Here is an 8,737-nt window from a genome sequence, read left to right on the forward strand (position 1 = left end):
GGTCTTTCTCCTTTCTTCTCCCTTCATTGTCATTGCAGGGTCACAAATGATATGGCAAACTAGAGGGGTATTATTTGCTGTACTTAATAAGACACAAACCTGACAGACACTACTGCTAACACTGGATGTGGTCAATTTTTTATAATATTTTCATGTAGAAAAGATGATTTTATTTTTTTTGTTAATAAATTTATTAGATCTTTTCTGGATCTTGCTAAAGGATGAAAACCCCGCTTTTAAGTTTTTTGCAAATCAGCATTCCTCTCCTTTCCCCCAAAGAAAGTGAAATGAAAGCCTGTATTTTTGAATGTAATGCCAAGTCTTTCCTTGTCTACTCCCTTCTGCTCTCCAAAAAGCACTGAAACACAAAGGACCTTCTCTTCCATAGACTTCAGAGAGTGTGGAATCTTTTTTTTATACCAGAAAGCAACAATAAAGAGCAAATTTTTCTTTGTGGCTTATACTCATAAATTTGATAGTGATGCCAAATGTATATTCTTTTCCTCATTTCAATACCAAGTAGCTTTTAAAATGCTTTTAAAAGTAATTTTCAGAGAGTCAAGAACAAGCATGAAGTTCCGAATTTTATGTAGCCCCCAAACATCATCATTTATAAAGGGGATAAACCCAGCATCTAAACACGATTTGGTTGGCTCAGAGAGCACACAAATAGACTCTCAGAAGCATCAACAAATTCTTCACTGAATGAAGATCAAGTTGCTAAGGCACATTTAGAGAAAGAAAACACACACCTCAATTCAGTCTGTGAGGAAGACAAGTTGTTTTGAGCTTCATTACCCTTTTTTGCTTTGAGTTTCTGTGGTATTACCTCTTGAAACATCCTCCTGCTTCCTAACTGATAAACAAAACCCTTAATTATGCTACTCACAAGAGTACTTTTCGACATTGATATTCCCCCAGTTCTCTTGAGTTTCATGACAGGACTTGGCTCAATTGTCTCTCTGCATAGCAAGAAAACCAATATTCCTTCTAACGCAGCATTTTATAGGACTGAGCTCTTTTGTCATACTTTGCAAACTTAACATATTTAGCATGGAGCACTAAAGACATAACTTTTAATAATTCCAATAAACCAGCGCTGTCATTTCAGTAAATGCCTATTTTTGTACCTGCCAAATATGCAGAACAGGTAACTGAATATTTACTGATTGTTGCACAATTGGTATAATTTAGCCATGGATTTATGAGTCACACATGCAATTGCCTATTTTGTTCAGTTCTGCATATTGCACAAAAAATATTGTATTTTTTTCCCCCATATTTTGCAGATTTTTTGTACGAAATAATGGAAAAAATTGATTTGGTGAGAAATATTAAATTGAAAGCTCATGCTTTTATGTTTATACATGAGTTGACCTCTGTTAATTCAGAAGGTTAATTAACCCCTGATGACACATGTTTTTACTGTGTGTATCAAACAGCATTTTTGTTTGACCATACATTGTTTTTCTTCTTTTTTTTTGTTTTCCCTGAGAAGTGAAAGCATTCTACTGGCTGGGTTTTTTCTAATTTTTTAATTTCAGCATCCCCCCCCCAAACCCGTAATTTACCCAGATTTATTCACCACCTTTATCTATAATTGATCTGGTCACATGGTCTTAATAAAGTTTAAGTAGTTAAAATGTAAGAACACGACTATCCTCCAAAAAAGTTAATTTTAAACTGTGCTGAACCATGTACACTAGATAATAAGCAATGTTAGAGATATATGCATGTAACAATATACAATCAAAATAACATAACCTGTACAGTAAGTATGACTTCCTATTGGAAAATCTCCTAAGCAGACTGACTCCTGAATTTTGCTGAAAAGACACAGGGTCACGGAATTTCATCTCTAAGAAACGTTAGATATTTGTATAAGACATTCACTATTCGTTATGAATAGAAGTGAGAATAAATATCATATTCTAAATACCAGGAAAAAACCCCAAACACCTTTCAGGATTATTGGAAGGATCCCAATACAAATGTTAAATACTAAGCTGGGAACACAGAACAGCCCCATGATAATTTCTAACAGAGTTGTGCTTGATATTTGAAATTTTCATGAAGCAAACCTTTTCATTTTAAGAGAATACAGGTGTTTCTTACCCATTTTTTAATTTCTTTTGGCATCTATTTAGATTTAACACCTTTTTACATAGTATGTGCTATAAGTACGGTAACTCTCCTTAGCAAAGATTTTTTACTGTTGATGTTTTCATCGAGTTCATTTCTCCTTGCTGGCAAGCATTTAATGTCTCCAGACATATTATGATTCATCAGATGAATAACTTCCTCTTGCTCTGGGATTCAGGAGACCAGCATGGAAGTATCCTATTCCTAGAGCAAAAGCTCAGATGAATAATGTAGTATGACGACAGTATCACTCAGTAAGGGAGTTGTTCTGGGGAGTCTCTTCAGCAGCTTAAAGCTGTTGGTCAGGAAAAGGTAGATTAAGGCTGGTAGTGGTCTTCTGAGTCAGATTTTTTCTGACAAAAGAAATATATAGTGGTGAAACAGAGTTAGAATCATTTTGCGATACTGTATTTGGATGCAAACTTCATTTGAGATTTTAGCTTTTGACTGCTTTACCAAATTTACATAACACAAATGTTAATTAGGGTAGAAAATTATGCAGCAAACTCTTATGCACATTGCACTTAGACAAGGTCAAAATCCCATTTTTAGCAAAAGGTTAAAGTAGCTTTTTTTTTTTTAAATAGTCTATTGACACCATTGATTTCGAAAGATGTGATATTTTCAGTAATTATTACATCATGATACAGTATATTTACATATGAGTTCATTCTGTATCTCTTCATTAAAAAAGAATTTTCCATAGTTTTCCCATACATATATTAAAACACCAATTTTCTTGTAACCCAAATTCGAGTTGCCTAATTGCTTTCAACTCTTTCTTGTTTTATACTTTGAATACCTAAAATTAAATACTTGAGGTTTAGAATCTGATCTTTCAGTGTATCTGTTTTATACCTGCTTTATCTCTATTGAATTCAACAGAATTATTCATGGTGGTAAAGAAGCTGATTCAGTAATGGTTATATCCAAAAATCAGGAATTCACTTTAGAACAACTTCAACATATTGTGTTTAAATTCATAAAATGTAAATAATAGCTCCCTAGTGAGTCTTGGTGAAAAACACCAGATAGGTACCAAACCAGAGAGATATCTTACATTTCAGTTGTTCAATAATTAAGAATTGGAATGTCCTTTGAATTTTAGTATTTCGAGGTATTTATATAAGCATATAAAGTAGCTAATTAAAAAGGAAGAAGATAAATATGATCATCCTGGTTATCTACCTTGAACTACCCTTAAGTGCCAGCAAAAACTTGAAGTGTGTTATCCCAAAGTCATTGGCAATCATGGCTGCAACTCTAAAAAATGTCTTTTAAGAACACCAGTGTCAGATTTGTCATCTAAAACACTTGTTTGGCCCTGCATGTTTTAAGATAATGGAAGATGACAGCAGCATCTCCTCAGAATGAAGAGATTCACAGGAACCCATGATCTCATAGACATAGAATATCTTGAGGCTTTACTCTGAGTCATCTCTCCCTAATGGCAATTTTAAGGTCACTCCTGAACACGGTCAGTTTATTTTGGAGGTGAGAAACAATACTTGGCAAGAAAGAAACAGAGATCAATTGGCATAATACATGACTATAGCTCAGTTAATCAAAGTGCCTTTGAAATACTTTTAATGTGTAGCTTTGGTGTTCTGTTGTTCCAGAAATGTGTTCTAAGTTTTCATCCGGTACTTTAGAAAGGAGTGTGAATTCCATAACATCTGGATAGGGTGTGATTTAGTTTTAGTACTTTGAAAAGTCTTCATTGACAAAGCTGCATTACTGAGACTCATTTCTTAGTCTTTATTTCAAAAAACTTATGCAAGGAAGAGACCTATCACACATGTTAATTCCTTGGAGTTACAGGCTAACTCAGAGACCAGAACAGAGAGGGAAATTTTGTGTTCATATGATAGCTTTGTCAGAACAGCTGCATAGAAAGTGAGGGAAAATAAATGTTGTTGAAATAACTTCCACAGATGTGCCTGAAAAAGCAGAAAGCCTAAAGGAGACCTAAAGCTCATGGAAAGACTTTTTCACCAAGTGTACTCTATGTGTCCACACATGCAGATAAAGAACATTTTTAGGCAGTGAAGGCAAACCATTGGTTTGGGAGGAAGTTCAATATCAAGAGAATTTTGAGTTGGTGCCAGAATGAATACTATAATGTTCTTCAATGTTTTAAGTAAAAGTTTGCCACACTGAAGAAATGTGGACATATCCATCTGCAAAAAGCCAGCTGTCCAGGAAGCAGTTCTATTGTAAAGAGTCTACTCCTGCCTTTCAGGCAAATATGTAAGTTCTCATTTTCTGATGTGGAACAGAAGGATTCACACCCTCTGAATACTTCCAGCTACTAGTTTTCTAGACATGTGGTCCTATCTAAACTCACTGTATGACATCCTTACCTTCTGCCCCGATTGCTCAGAGCTTCCTTCTTCAGGCAAAGGAGGGACTGTTAGCCCTGAGCCCTGAAGTTAACAGAGAACTCACAGTGTTTTTACTCCATCAGTACTGTCTGCTTCAGGTAAACTGACTTTCTAAATGTCTGACATGAAAGATAATTCTAGGCAAACTTTAAATATTCATGCAAGATATGATGAAGACAAATAATTTCAAAGGCTTGTTTTCATTAGTGAATCACAGCTATTAATAGCATGATTTCTTTTCCAGTGAAGGGAAAGAATTCCCTTCTACTTTCCAGCTGTTTATCTCAGTTAATATTACCTTGCACTTGCTTTTAGTTCCTTGATTACTCATGTGCAAGGAGGTGGATAGGTCTTATCTCATAACTCTGTGCACCTTGTCTCAAATGCTTTTAACCGAGCTTGGGAATTTGGTTCTTTTCTACCTAAATGAACAACCACAAAAGAAGCTTAAAAAACTAGTTCATGAGAGTTCCTTATCAGTAACAAATATATTTACTTCTGAGAAATGTGGATGGTGACACCATGTTTCCCTCCTATTTAGAAAGGTAAGTCTATCGTTATTTTTATTTGAAATAAATGGAAAACTGTTTTCCATTCAGTCATTCATTAGTTATTGAATGGTCCATATTAATAGCTCTTCTCCCTGTGCACTGAGTAATAGAGTACAGATATACAACAGGGCTTTCAGAAAAAGTATGCAAGAAGAGATGGGGTTTGTGCAAAACACATTTGTATAGGTGAAGGAGGAACTTGACCCCAGGGCTTCAGAGTACAGAACTCTCATAGTGAACTGGTTCCCACGAGCAGTCAGAGACAATGCTGAAATAGAAAAGTCTGTGCTCCTGATGCTACATTTTATTAATAGAAAAGTTGCAGTTATGTAGTATGGCATGCTGGTTAATTAACTTTTAATTAGCTCTTTTTAGACTCAATAAACCTTAGAAGTGTAGGCCCTGTTTGTACACTATTGCTGACCTTCATGTCGTACCCGAAAGAGAGCAAATAACAAATGGTGTTAGTGCTACCCATGAAGATAAGGCTGAAGCTGAGCAGCAATTATGGCTGAAAACCTGCAACATTTGAAGCCTTTTCAATTCTTATGCTTTAAGGAGTCTTTCATGCAAGTAATAAATTGGATGGCACTTAGATGAGGAGTACAAGTTGAAAGAGAGAAAAGTGAAGACCAGACAGTGCAAATCTATGTGCACGACTCAGACATTTGCCACAGTTCTGGGATTTCTGTAAGTGGCAGATAAAGAACAATTTGACTGTAGAGCTCAAGCTGTTACTATTCAGCATTCCCAAGATGAAATTTGATGTCACTGGGCAGACTCATGGCACCCACAGCATGGCAGGAAATGCAAATAAGAAGGAAAAAAATGCAACACCTACAGAAAATGATGATGAAAAAAATGAAGGTAAAATTGGGAGTTACTTTTTTCATTTTTCTTTTTTTCTGTCTGTGCTCTCCCATTGTGAAGCAAGGACATAAAATGATTGACATTGTTACCAGGAATAACTCCTGAAATATTGAAATAAGTAATAAGTCTGATGAGAACTGTGACCTGAGACAGAGAGAGGCTGTAGAGTGAAAAGGATCAAAACATTAATAGCCATTAATGCAGAACAAATACAAAAGTTCAAGGTAAAGGAAGGGGGGAGCAGAATAGGCAGACACTATCTGAGAGAGCAGACATTGCTGCTTAAGGTAGAGAAAACACACAGAAGGCAGGAAGCAAAATGCTCAGCCTAAAATATTACTGAGTGTTGTGTAGGCAAAGAAAATATCCTAGTGTTTGTTCCCTGAAGGAAATGGAAGCTGAAGCACATGCAGGCACACAGAGAGGCTACCAAGAAGCACAAGTTGTATGACCAGATTGTCTCCAAGGTTCTCCATGTGCACACTCCTTATCCAGACAAAGCTGACTGCTATTCTTTCCACTTTGCCATAGGACCAGGGTTCTGGCTGACCAGCAGAGCTATAATCTTATTCCAGCAACACCAATAAGCAACTGGTACGTGACCATGAGAACAGAACTTCAGTATTGCAAGATCAGAACACTGGCTATCAGAAAGATTAATCACAAGGGCATATATTGTTGCCTGAATATTTTAAAACCTGGCACAGAAACACCCTACCTTCCAAGAAAACTGCTTCTCAGAACAGCCAAGTAAATCTCAGATAAGCTATCAACTTGACCCACCACTGAAACGTTAATTTTTTCCAAAATCAAATTAAATGAGTTAATTCTTTTTTCTACTTCTCTCTTTAATTTTCATAGTGACTTCTAAAATGTTTCCTAATGAAAAGCCAATATGAAATTATTATATAACCTAAATGCAGAATGTTTCTGCTATTCCAAAATGCGTTGACTTCTCTTATTGCTTGCCATGTTTGACACTTACCTAGACAAAATTTCACTTGAAATCACAAATAACTTTGGTTCTCTTCAGTATTTTGGCAAATAAGGAAGTACTTGGCCAAGGGAATCAAGAAACACGTGCCACAATAAGGAAAAAATGTGCCTTGATAGTGAGTACAAGGCAGAATTCACTGCTCTGGAGTAAGGAACTGGTTCCACTTTCCACATGAGAGGCAGGACAAAGCCTGAGCTGACAGAGCTGTCTGGGAGTACCAGAGGGTTTGCAAATCCTCTGTTTTGGATTGTTTGTGAAAACAAAGCTCTCTGTGAATTACTGTGTTATGTTCACACCTCACATTTTTACAGACCCCAGTCTCTGTTCTAACAAAATCTCACAAGTGACACAATTATAAAAGTAGACTAACAAACATTAAAACTGACAGGATATAAAATGTTCTCAGTTCAGTAGCTTGGATATAAGCTAAAAGCGAAGACAGCACGTTTCTTCACTTGAAAAACTTCCCCCAGAATCTTCTTTCAGGGACAGCTTGAAAAGACAAATTGTACTGGAGTTTTCCAATCTGTCACAGTAGAGAAAATCTTCTGAGCTGTAGAGAGATGGCTTCAAATGAATAATATATCATTTTATTTGTGAATTTATAAACCTTTCTAGTTCAGTTGGTTTTTTTCTCACTTCAAATATCAGAAATACACCTTCCAACTCTAATCCAAATACATACTACCAAATCAACTCTGTTAATCCAAACCAAGTACTGGAGTACCTCATTAGTTGAATTTTGTATGTATTTGTAATGTTAATTCTCTCTTCAAAATTAAAATGTCAATGTAGAGCAAAGTGAGGAAGTATTTTAGTGGGAACTCTGGGCTAAAGATGATCTCCCATACTACATGAAGTTGTAATTCAGGATCTGTGTATCTCACTGAAAAATAACAGTACAAGTGAGAGGTTATTGTCTCTCATGCAAGAAGAGAGGTTATGTATAAGACCCTAAACAGCAAGTTAGTTTTAAGGCAAATGAAAAACTCTACCAATCTCCGACTTAAAATATGTGGATTTAACCAGTTTATGAGAAATCTGCCTCAGTGCACAAGAACTGGTAAAATCTCATCATGCTCTGACATGACACACATAAAACTGAAAAAAGAACAGTGTTTTCTGGTCAAATTATTCATAGAAACATAACTTCCTCAGTGGCTGCTTATTCAGTGCTCATCTATTATCATCTGTAGGGTTACACTTTCATATGAACTCTGTTCTAGCATGCTGTCATGGGTGATAGCCTTTATAGTTTGGTGAAGTTCTTAAAAAATGAGCATTTTACAACTCATTTTCTACTTGTTCTGATTCCTCTTTTTGTGAACTATGTTAACTGCAGGTTTATTTTCTTTTCCTCAAGGAAGGTTCATATATATTTTTTCAGTTAAGTATTTTGATTAAATGCATCACTAAGATTTTCTGTGAAATGAGTCAGTAATGATATTCATGTTTTATAATTGGGGAAGCTGAGGAACAGAGAAGGAAAGTGACTTTCTGTTCTGTAAATGGCAAAGCTGGGAATAGAAACTGGAGATCTTTACTGCCAGTTCCACTCTAGTTGATGGAGACCACTGTTCCACAGGTGACATTCTCACAGCTTCACTTAGAGCTACATAAAAAAAATTCTATACAGTCTCAGTAGTTTAATAGCACTGGCTACTCCTCCTTTTTCCTAATTTCCTTTTTAAAGTAATTTTCCTTGTGGTCTTGCAGATCATATGATAAGTGATATGCTAAGTCACCTGTAGCAGTTTCATGCAATTTTATTACAAAATAGTAGAAGGTGATGC

The 8,737-nt window shown here is 35.8% G+C and overlaps 1 long non-coding RNA gene across 1 annotated transcript; it reads left to right on the forward strand.

Moving 5' to 3' along the window:
- The first annotated feature begins 3,557 nt into the window (after positions 1–3,557).
- LOC113973623 lies at positions 3,558–6,771 on the forward strand. Its single transcript, XR_003536280.1, has 3 exons — positions 3,558–3,619; positions 4,284–4,392; positions 6,479–6,771. It is a non-coding gene; the product is annotated as an uncharacterized LOC113973623 (long non-coding RNA).
- Positions 6,772–8,737: the final 1,966 nt, after the last annotated feature.

This window comes from Neopelma chrysocephalum, unplaced genomic scaffold, assembly GCF_003984885.1.
Source record: "Neopelma chrysocephalum unplaced genomic scaffold, ASM398488v2 Primary Assembly neopelma1_103b, whole genome shotgun sequence".
Lineage (NCBI taxonomy): Eukaryota > Metazoa > Chordata > Aves > Passeriformes > Pipridae > Neopelma > Neopelma chrysocephalum.